Here is a 10,651-nt window from a genome sequence, read left to right on the forward strand (position 1 = left end):
AAGATTCTGCAAAACTTTTGATAATTTTATGGAAACACCTCATTGCATATTTTAAGTATTCCCTTTACCATCTCCCTCCCAGAAGCATACTAACTTCTCCCATAAAATACAACTAGAGACATAACCTCTTGCAGTCTCTGGGTACCTGACCGTATGGAGATTTCACTGGCGTGGCTGTTTCAAAGCTGCGGGTGAGGCTCCTGCAAGGAGCGTGGGTTCCTCACCAGGAGACACCTGATGCTCGGGGAAGGGAGCGCAGGGCAATTAGTCACTGTAAAACAGTCTAACAAGGCTAAAGAATTAGGAATTGCCTAGGCCCCAGTAAAATTCAGTGCTTTATACGACTCGAGATGCAGTTGGAGGAATCTGGCTAATCTTTTACTCTCCTAGTAAATCATTCATTGAGGCCATCTGTGAAATATGAGAAGAGGAGCTTCAACCCAAGATTCCCACTTAGCAAAGCTCTTACTAGCTTGGCCGGAAAGAAGCTTTCCTGATAAAGCTGATAGCTAGTCCAAGCCCTCATGATTTCCAGCAGCAGTAATCCTTCTGGGGAGATTAGAGAAGCAGCCCTTGAAGGTCCTGAAGTATGGCCGTGCATTTCAGCAAAGTTCAAGGGGAAAAAAAAACCCAACAAAAAAACCCAACAAACCATCCACAGCGCTTGCCAGGGCCTGGCCCAGAGGTGCACCTCAATGCTTGCTTTTCCAGCAGCCTCTGCAGACAGGTCTGACAAACAGCCCCAGAATGGCTGGTAACAGCCCCAAAATGGCTGCTAACAGCCCCTCTGGGACAGGGAGCCGTCATGGGGCTCAAGGAGAGCATCAAGGAAGAAATCTGGTGCCTTGATGGTCAAGACTGAGCCGTGGTTTTGTTCAAGGAGGGGCACAAATGGCCAACTGGAAAGCATTATTCAGCTCTCTCAGCTGAACCCAGAACCCAAACTTCCCTCTTTTGGGAAAGTCTGTGCCTGAATCAAACAAGTATGATGTGGGATCATGTCACTTGAGGAGGAATAAATCATGCAAAACGCTCCCACCAACTCTCCACGCCAGGCTGCTTATCTGTGTCCTCCACCCAGATTTGATTCCGTTTTTTAAGAAGCAATTAGTCTTTCTCCACAGGCGTTGTTACTAACCTGGGAATAGAAAAAAGTCCTTAGGCAAATACTTCATAGGGCATAACAAATAAAAAAAAAAAATTAGCTTACAGGAGAAATGGGCTGAACACCTAATCACAGTATTCAAGAACATGAGTTACAATCCACCTCCTCCAGGAATTCAGACAATACAGTTTTTGATGGCTTTTTTTTTTTTTTTATCTTCAATTTTCTGAACTCTTAGGATCTACAATTCCCAGATGGCTCAATAGCTAGAAGGAACAGAGAGTTTCAAAGTGAAAGATGAGATGCCCAAACTCCTAGAGCCAAATGTTTGAAGGGAAGTGAAGCAAAAACCCAAATAGGAGACAAAGTAAGAGCGCAGCAGGGCTGGAGGCACAAGCCTACAGTCTTACCTGGTGCTGGGCTCGCAGAGAATGGCAAGGATTGCAGACCAGGAGGCTGAGCAGGTCCCACCTTTGAACTCTGTAAAACCCACGTCGTATAAATCCAGATACTTATATCGTGTTTGGGTTTCACTTTGCAGAAATACAGCCACAGAAGGGAAAATACAGCCCCTCCTACCCTGTGCTTAAGCTAGGCAATAACATGCTTGGTTTAGTGTTGAAGTCTTCCAAAAGTCTTGGTCCAAATTACAGCACTCTTGATGACCAAGTAAAGTTGGGGAAGTGATTATGTCTTGGCCCAGCATGTCTGACAAACAGTAGGAGCTGCAGTTCCCAGAAAGACAGAGATCCCCTTTGCTATGTGAACTTTAACCAAAGCTTGGTGCGATAATCCCTCTGTGCTGTGGTTTGTAAGATTTTAACTTTTCTTTCTGTTTTCCTTGGCTATCTGGTGCTTGCTCCACTGAGTCTTGAGGTCAGTAACTGTGTGGAATACATCAAACTTTCTGCCTTCTCCCTAAAACCTCCTCCTATTTAAGCAAAGCAGCATCTCGTTGACCACTACACTGACCAGCTTATTAGTGGTGCATTTTCTGTTGTGGAGAGAAATAAGTCAAGGCAAGTAAGATTGGGAGTTGCTTTATTTTGGTTTTAAAAGCAAAGGGTTCTTCCTCCCCATTTACTAAGCCTATAACTGTTGAAGAAAATATTTTACCCTATGCATCAGCTAAGGTGTTAGGGAAGTGCTTCTTCTATTTCCAGTTAATTGTAATAAACACTATAAATGCCCCTTCCTGTAATGCTGTTTCCATTCTTAGCCTGTTCTGTACCAACCTTGGTAGTCAGGGCAGTCGGCTGTGGTCGTACTAACTGCAGCTTGGATCATGGCAAATAGAGAGGGTCTGGAAGGAGGAGCAGTAGGGAGAGCAGCCAGCATCCACTCCCTGGGTCAGAACCAAAGTAGAGGAGGAGGAAGATGATATCCGAAGGGTAACAAAGAAGTGCTCAGCCTCAGCAAGACCAAGGACGTACCGTGGTTGTGGCACTGAAAACTGCCTGAGGAGAGCTGCAGAGGAGATATGCCGCAACATAGCAGAGCTGATACAAGAAGGGGATCTCCTGTCTCAGTGTCAGCTGGGCTCTGGGACACAGAGATTTTCCGTTAGTCCGACAGGACTCACGTTGCTCAGCAGAAAGCTACTCTGGCCTCCCCAGCACGGCAAGTTTGGCGAATCCTCCACCCTCCAAATCACACCCAGTGAAGACTGCAGGAGCATCTGTTACAAATCCTCGTCTCTGGGCAAGAGCAGGAAGCACAACTTTCACAAGACTTTCTTAAGTGGAGAAAATCATCCAAGACTTTTCTTTGCAAGTGCTGCACTCCTCCTGGAGCCCTTTGTGATCTAAATTGTTTAGAAAGTAAATGAAATGGAGTGAGCCAGAGAGACAGTAATGGTTATTTCTCCAAGAAAGAAAAGATTAATTTGACCATGGGGATCTTGTGTCTGCCATGACCTCTTCGATGGCTCACAGGAACACAGGAGGAATTAACCAGCAGTAAGGACTAGTTCATTCTTGCAGATCTGTGAAGAGTTTCATCTTAGTTCTTAACAGAAATATCCCCCCCCCCTGCAAAAAAACAAACCCAAACCATCACCTAGTCCTCAGTTGGTAATGTGCAGCTTCTCCATAGCTTATAGCACGCTCCTTTTTCCATCTAATCAAAACAGACTGAGGGCTTGTAGCCACTCTGGGCTGCAGCTGAGATGGTCAATGCATGAAGAGTAGGCAGCATTTCACGAATGGCAACCCTGGAGGAGCTGGTTCCAGAAAAGGTGAGAGGAAAGGGAAGTGGGAAGAGGATTACCAGGCTCAGAAGCATTTGTCATTTGCTCATGGTTAGTATCTGTTCAGCTAACTGGCAATTGAGATCAACAGCTAGGATTTTTCCATCCAATCTAAGTGAGCTAGCAGTTGGGTTTCATTCAAGTAATTGTTCTAATGGATAATAATGTCTTATTATGACTAGAGGGCTTATTACTAGAATCTTGTACTAAATTCAATAACCCGAACTCACCATATACTGTCCCTCTTGTGGGAGCTTCGGCTGTTTGAGAAGGAGCCTCAGAGTTGCGTGATCATCCCTAAAACCTTCTCCCCTAAGTTCCAACTTTGGAGAACAAGTTGTTCATCATATGCTGAATTCAGCCTTGGAGTAACTCCAGTGAAAACAAAAGGAGTAACAACAGGAATGGATTAGGCCCAATTGCTTTCACATTTCTCCAACTTGAATTTCCAATTCCAATAGTAAAGGAGGAGTCAAAAAAAAAAAAAATCAACATATGGCAGGGTGACAAATACACTTCAAAACGTAAGTCTGCCTATGATGTGACCTCATGCCCTTTTGAAAGTGCACCAAGGTGAGCTTCTCCGAGCTTACCTATAAACTCTGGTGTGATCTGGCAGGAGCAATATATATTCCTAATTCTGCCACTGTACTGTACCAATTTTTTTGCACAGAATGGTCAAACCCATCCTGCAGTTCTAGGCTGCTACACTTGTGACTACTGACCTTACACACGTCTGAAAAAAATAGTATCTGCCAAGCTGAGATCTAAAGTCATGAGGATTTAATTTCATAAAGACATACTGAGTAAAATTAGGGTGTGTTCTGTACTGACCTCGTTTTCTAGGGAGAGCTATGCGCAGATCAGGATAGGGCACACTCTCACCTATAAATCCTTACCTGAGAGATCACCTCCTTGGCATCTCTCCAGTTAAATAGATGTGAACCAACAGAGAGCAAGTGGAATAAGGACCAAGACAGAGAACCCCAAGCTCCTCTGCTGGCTATTGAACCGTGCTTTCTCTCAATGTTTGCTGTACCGCTCGCTCATTAGCTTTTAAGTAAGTTACTTCTAACTTTGGCCGGCTGTTTCCTGCCGGGTTGATGAGCCACGAGTGCAGAGTCGCTTCCTCTGGGCCAGTTCCTCAGGGCACGCTTACAGCGGCTGCCACATGAAGTTAGCCTGAGAAAAAAATATTGCTCTTGTTTTCACTGGAGTTATTGCCAGGCTATTTCAGTGTCTTAAGAAGGGGGTAACAGAGTTATCCAGCGCTCAGAACTAAACCACAAGTCAGAATTCCAGGGTTCAATTCCTAGCTCATATTAAACCAACACATGCCCTCTCTGTGCCTCCACACACTCATTTGAGAGCTTTCGTAATAATGGTGACACTCACTTAAAGTTATTCTTAAACAAATAAGGAATTTATGAAACATCACAGCAGCACAAAGCGTTAAGACCAGGTTTGACCCAAGAGCTTTACAAAGTAAATGCACAGCTTCATTCAAGTGACAGGCTGGAAAGCGAGGAGTTCAGCTCAGCTGCTATCTAGCTCAGAAATCACTGCACATTGTTTGCAAACTTATCAGGAGTGACTTGAATTGTGAATTAGCTTCAGCAAGGCAGCTGGCAGGCTGCTGAGGCATACAATGCCTGCTGAATCTGCACTTCCTGTTGGAGACGTGCGAAGGAGAAGGCAAACTATGAAAGAGCAGAGAAACCGCTCCCAACACAAGTCGAAACGACGTGCAGCACAGGCATAACAGGGCCAGTCGCTGATCCAGGGGCCAAACCAGAACTCCCAGCAACAGTGGTGCTGATAGTACTCAGCCCTTGCACAGCACTTGGTGGTGGAGGGATCTCAAAGCACTTTGTGAAGAAGATGAGGCTCATCGATCTTCCCCCACCTCCTTGCTAGGCTGGGTTAGACCGCAGAGCTGGAAGGGCAGCCGTTGGACCTTCCCAGACTCACGCTGTAAGCCTGCAGGCGGCTCTCAAGCACGCAGCCCAAGGTTGGTTCTTGCTTATTTTTGCATCTTGGTTTGCAGTAAATAATCCGATCTATGTCAAAAGCAGCAGCAGACACCAAGACGTGTTCTAGCCAGCCTCACCCAAGCGCTCACCTGGCACCGGAGCACAGCTACGTGGTGGGATGCTCAACTCCAAGCAGGCAGCTGTTTCCTTTGCGCTGCAGGTTACAAAGCTGAAGCCGCTGTAAATTCTCCAAGATCCAGGTCTGTGTGAACCCGCACAGAGAAAGAACAGAAAGATGCTTTCTGCGTGCGATCTGATGGGAACGCTGCAGCATCAGCACTTCAGGAAAAAACCCCAGCTTGTACACTGCAATTCAGTAAAACCAACTGAAATATGCCACAGCATGCATCTAAAAGACTTCCATGGCGCAGGGAGAACAGCCAATACACAATATACTCCTAGAAAAGCTGTGAGCAGGGGCTTTTCATTTATTTCAGGTTGTCAGTACATTCGATCAAAGTCTTCTCTAGCATGGGATTGTGTCATTCTTATAACTGAAGAGCATTCACCTTTTAATTTTTATCAGTTTTAAGGTTATTAGCGCAATGAAGCCCAACTCTCACTCTGGAAAAGTTAGTATTTACTCTAAAAGGAAGAGGTTACATTGTGAGCGAAAAGAAAGCAAACATTAGAAATTTCTAGCAATGGAAGCTGCAGGATGAAGGCAGTTCAGACGGACTTCAGCTAGTATTACCACGGCGCATGAAATGCCGCTCTGCACTTTGCAAGCCACCACACGCCATCCTGTGGTCATCCGGACCACCATTCATTTCTCATCTGGTCCAGAGCACCCCGACGCAGTTGGGTACGATACGCGTTGTGTGCGCTGGCTCTTATTCTCTATGTATGCACTAGGTTCCTTGCTGCTAATGCGAAGTAAGGCTGAAAAACTTCAGATATTCTCCAAAATATACCTGATAAACCCCGATAAGTGCAAGTTGTAAGATGTGGCTGTGGTGTGGCTGGCTTGCTGTCTGCATACAGCTCTACCACAACCTCTCTTCCTCAGCATGAACCTTCTGTCGGTAACAAGGATAACCATGATGCTTCACAGGAAAACCATTGCTTTCTCCATACCGGGCTGGGGTTCCAGCCTCCTGCCCTGCCATCTCCTGCCTGCTGGGTGCCATTCCTCCTCCTGCTCCACTTTGGTGCTTTCTTTACAGTTGCTTGTCCCACCACGTCCCTTATGCTCTCCCACTGCCCACAGCTCTTGTCCCACTCCTACACCCTCCGTTTCCCTCTCCCCCCATGAAAAGTGTTGCCCACTAACGTCTAGGACATACCCTGATGTTCGACAGAAGCCGGCAATCCCGTTCAGTAACTGTGTTGCCAAAGACAAGAAGTTGAGCATCCAGCCTTGCTTTGGTTGGCCAACAAACACAACTATAATCTTTGAGGCTGCTGCAAACTTGGTGGAAAGGCGGCAGGAGGGAAGCTGTGAAAGTACACACAAATCCAGCTAGCTCTCCATACCCCTCCTTGTTGCTCAGCTGGCCCACCCTACCCACGTTGCCTCACATTGCTTGTGCTGCTGAGTTTTAATACAGGAGGGGAAAAAAATAAGGAAAAAAAAAAAGTGACCAGCAGCAATAACAGTCTTGAAACAGCAAATGTTTCCTATTACAGCGCTAGTTCTTTCAGGCTCTTTGATGTTGCTTCTCCCACTCAAAGATGTTTCTTTCACAGTCTGTTCTTGCATACGAACAAGATGTTACACGTACTATACGTAGCATATCCACAACTCTTATTTAAAGCACATTTGCCCCAACTCACTGCGCTTTATTCTTTGTATCATTTTTCAGACCAATATTCACACATCATAGGCACAGAGGCATTTTTATTCTAGCTCTCCCTTTCACATTTATTTTTCTTCCAAATTCTTGGAGGTTCTGGTCATAAGTAGAGAAGAGTTGACAATTAACTAGGGTTGAGACTGAGCTGCTAAGTTCACGGCAGTAGTTGAATTTTTCCAAAATTTTAGGGGCTTGTAGAGCAAAGGGTTGGCTTTGTCAGAGGTCAGATACAACATTCAGATTTAGTCTCTGGACTAGTTAACTTCAGTTACCTTCTTTATTCTACTTGGCCCATAGTTTTTGATACCACCTGCTTCCAACCTGTGTATGAGAGATCCTAACTTTTTCACATCGGAAAAAAATGTTAACGATGCATTGCATTGATAAACTCTTACAGTTCTCATGACAAATTTAAATTGCAAATTATTTGGGGCAGGGAAAATCTTTTTGTTCTGTCACAATAAGGTTTTCATAATCTGCATTATAAACTACCCCAAAACAAGTAATAGCCTGGCACTTCTGCCAGTTTACTTCACTTTGGGGAAAGTTCAAAAGTGGTGGAGGCTGTGGCAGAATGCGGGCAGTTTCTTTAGGTGATGCAAGGGTTAAACCAGTCAACTTCTGAAAAAACAAACGCATGTCACTGTCTCCAAGATTCCTTTGACTCATGCTGTTAAATAGGAGTTACTTCTGCATAAACTATATCCAAATGCCGTGCTGAATTAAAACACAATGGATAATTCTTCCAGAAGACACACGTTGCATTATCTGAAAAATAATCAAAAATCCCAAACTCTGTTATACCCCAAAATGAGACACATGCAAAAGTCCACCAAGTCCACCAGGAATTTTACCACAGTCAACCTATAGTAATTAACAGAAAAAAATAATTGTGTTTGTATAAAAGGTAAAAAAAAAATAATCTCATGGCCCTCAGAAATAAGCTAAGGAAGACCAAAAGTGTTAGAATTACTGTACAGTGTAAGATGACGCTTTTCGGACAGAAAGGAACGGCTAGACAGCCTGATGTCACTACGGGGCCTGTTGAATCACAGGGGACTGTTACTGCAAACGGCTGTTCAGAGACCGAGACAGGCCATACCCTCTGTCTGTTAGAGATGAACAAAACTTGCGGTCTCTCAGTAGTAAGTTCTTACTTTACAGCAAAGAGACGTGTTTGGGGGTGAAAGTATATTGGATTTTGTTCTTCTTACTAATGATATGTTCAAAAGACTATTGCCTGCATTTAAAAAAAGAGCCTCATATCAAACCAGCCAAATTGGTTCGCTAAAAATAGGGATTCCTTTGTTCTACGTTTTCAAGTCTTATTTCTTCTAAAACCCCACAATCTTTTGTGATCACCAAAGCTAACATGCATTCTTTGTTAATAGCAAGAACCTACCTACTCTGTATTTCCAAACTTTATAATGCAAGAACAAAAACCAAATTGCTCCGAGTTTAAAAAGAAAATGTTGGCCCTGGCATTGCTAATCAGAGGCAAGGCTCAAACCCAAGGCCCAATAGGACCCATATCAAAAGGCTTTAAGATCTAAAAGCAAGTAATAAAAAGCAGCTTTAATGCAAAACGGTTTGGATCGAAACAAGAGCCTTCCGTTAAGTGCCCAGTACACTAATAAAAAGGATAGCCTTGAGGTACACGTACCAGTTACAAGTAGAAGTTGTGTGCATTTGTATTTATGGGAACGGCAGCGCCAAGCCAGCAGCCCAGTCACTATAACCCGCTTCCACGAAGACTCTTCAGCAGCAGGAGGAAGCAAACCCAGGCTATCACGCTTAAACCAGCTCTGCAGCCTGTTTACTCCCTGAGAAAACAGACTTGCCCTAAAACAACATCTACTTTTGATTTTAGCCTGATGACAAAGATCCTGCTCACGAATTAGATAACCAGCCCTTAAGGAAACGCCACTAACTCCCTAGCCTCTCCAAAGATGGCTAAAACTGAGACAACCGCTACTCCAATTCTGACTGGCAAGCACAGCTCACTCTTTTGGGGTGCATTGAGCAAACCGGTCCTAGACTTGCTAACAAGGAGTCTTTTCCTCTAAGTTTGAACAGTGCAGACCCTCATGAAAGTCTCAGTTGCTGAAAAATGCATTTTTCATTTGAAAATCAGTTGGATAAGCTACGTCTACATTCAGAGCTAAAACTAATTTATAGTCAAAGGAACTAGTTACTATATCCTTTTCACTGGGTCATCTGGTACCTTCAGTGACCCATCTTACACCAATCACCAAATTTGCTAAGGATTATTTAACAGATCTCAAGAGAGACGGAAATATTGAATGGTAGGCAAAGTCCCTTCCCACTTACTATGGACAGTTGCCATTTATATAATAGCCTTGGAATACAAGAGGCAGTTTGTATAGCTCCAAAAAATATTTCTTGGCCTTTAGTCCAAAAAAGCAAATGAAACAGTCCTATGACTTCATGAAATATTTGAACCCATATTAATGCAAAGCTTTTTTATTATGAAGTTACCAGGAAGATTATATGCAGATGAGGTTCCTTCAGGAAAAACAAGTTCTCGTCTTTGTTGTCACACAATATATCAGCAGGGTCTACAGATAAGAATGTATTTTCAAAAAAATAATTTCCCAAGACTAGCCTATTGTGTTTGTGCACCAGAAGACGAGAGTTCCAAATCCACCTAAGCCTGCTCAAGTTAACCTCTGCATACAGCCCCCGGTGTGGTTCTGCCTAGAGAAATGTGCCAAGCTGAAGCCTTACATTTAAAATGTTTTTAGCATTTTGAGTTGTTAAAATGAGTACTCTATTTTTATCATGACATTAAAAAAAAATAATCCTGCTTTACTGTTTTTATACAGTATAGCTTTCCCGTGCATTTCGAGAATGAGTTTTCCAATAAAGTCCGCAGGACTCAGATTTACATCCTCACCCACTGACAGTTTAATTACTTTCATTGTAGGAGAAAGTATTTAATCACATACAGTCAGAAAAACAGCCCCTTAAATACAGGCTTTTGGGCCCATGATCCTCAACTTGAAATTCAATGAAGGAGAATGAAACATGCATACTGTGATCCATTTCCTGATTCAGAACACTTGATATTATCAAAACATAGAGTTCCACAGCTGACACACACATTTTTCTAAGCCATTGGTAAAATCCTTCCAGCATTTTAAGCCCACGAAATGAGGATTCAGCGTGCTTCGGATATGATCTAAAGGCAGCAGTAGTCAATGAACCATACAAAGACCAACATCGTAATGCTGTGCTAATTAACATATTAAAAATAGCCCATCTAAAACGCTGCTTGAATTACGCTGGTATTTTAACTTTCTTCAACAGTTGCAACATTAAAGGTAAGTCATCACTGGTGATTCTCTGCAATAGATACACATTAATGGTTCCTTATTTAAAGAAAAAGAAAAAAAAAGGAGGGGGAGGAAAGACAGGAGTTCTCAAACACTCATCATGGCAATTCAGC

The sequence above is a fragment of the Cariama cristata genome, unplaced genomic scaffold (assembly GCF_000690535.1).
Source record: "Cariama cristata isolate BGI_N322 unplaced genomic scaffold, ASM69053v1 scaffold14830, whole genome shotgun sequence".
Classification (NCBI taxonomy): Eukaryota; Metazoa; Chordata; class Aves; order Cariamiformes; family Cariamidae; genus Cariama; species Cariama cristata.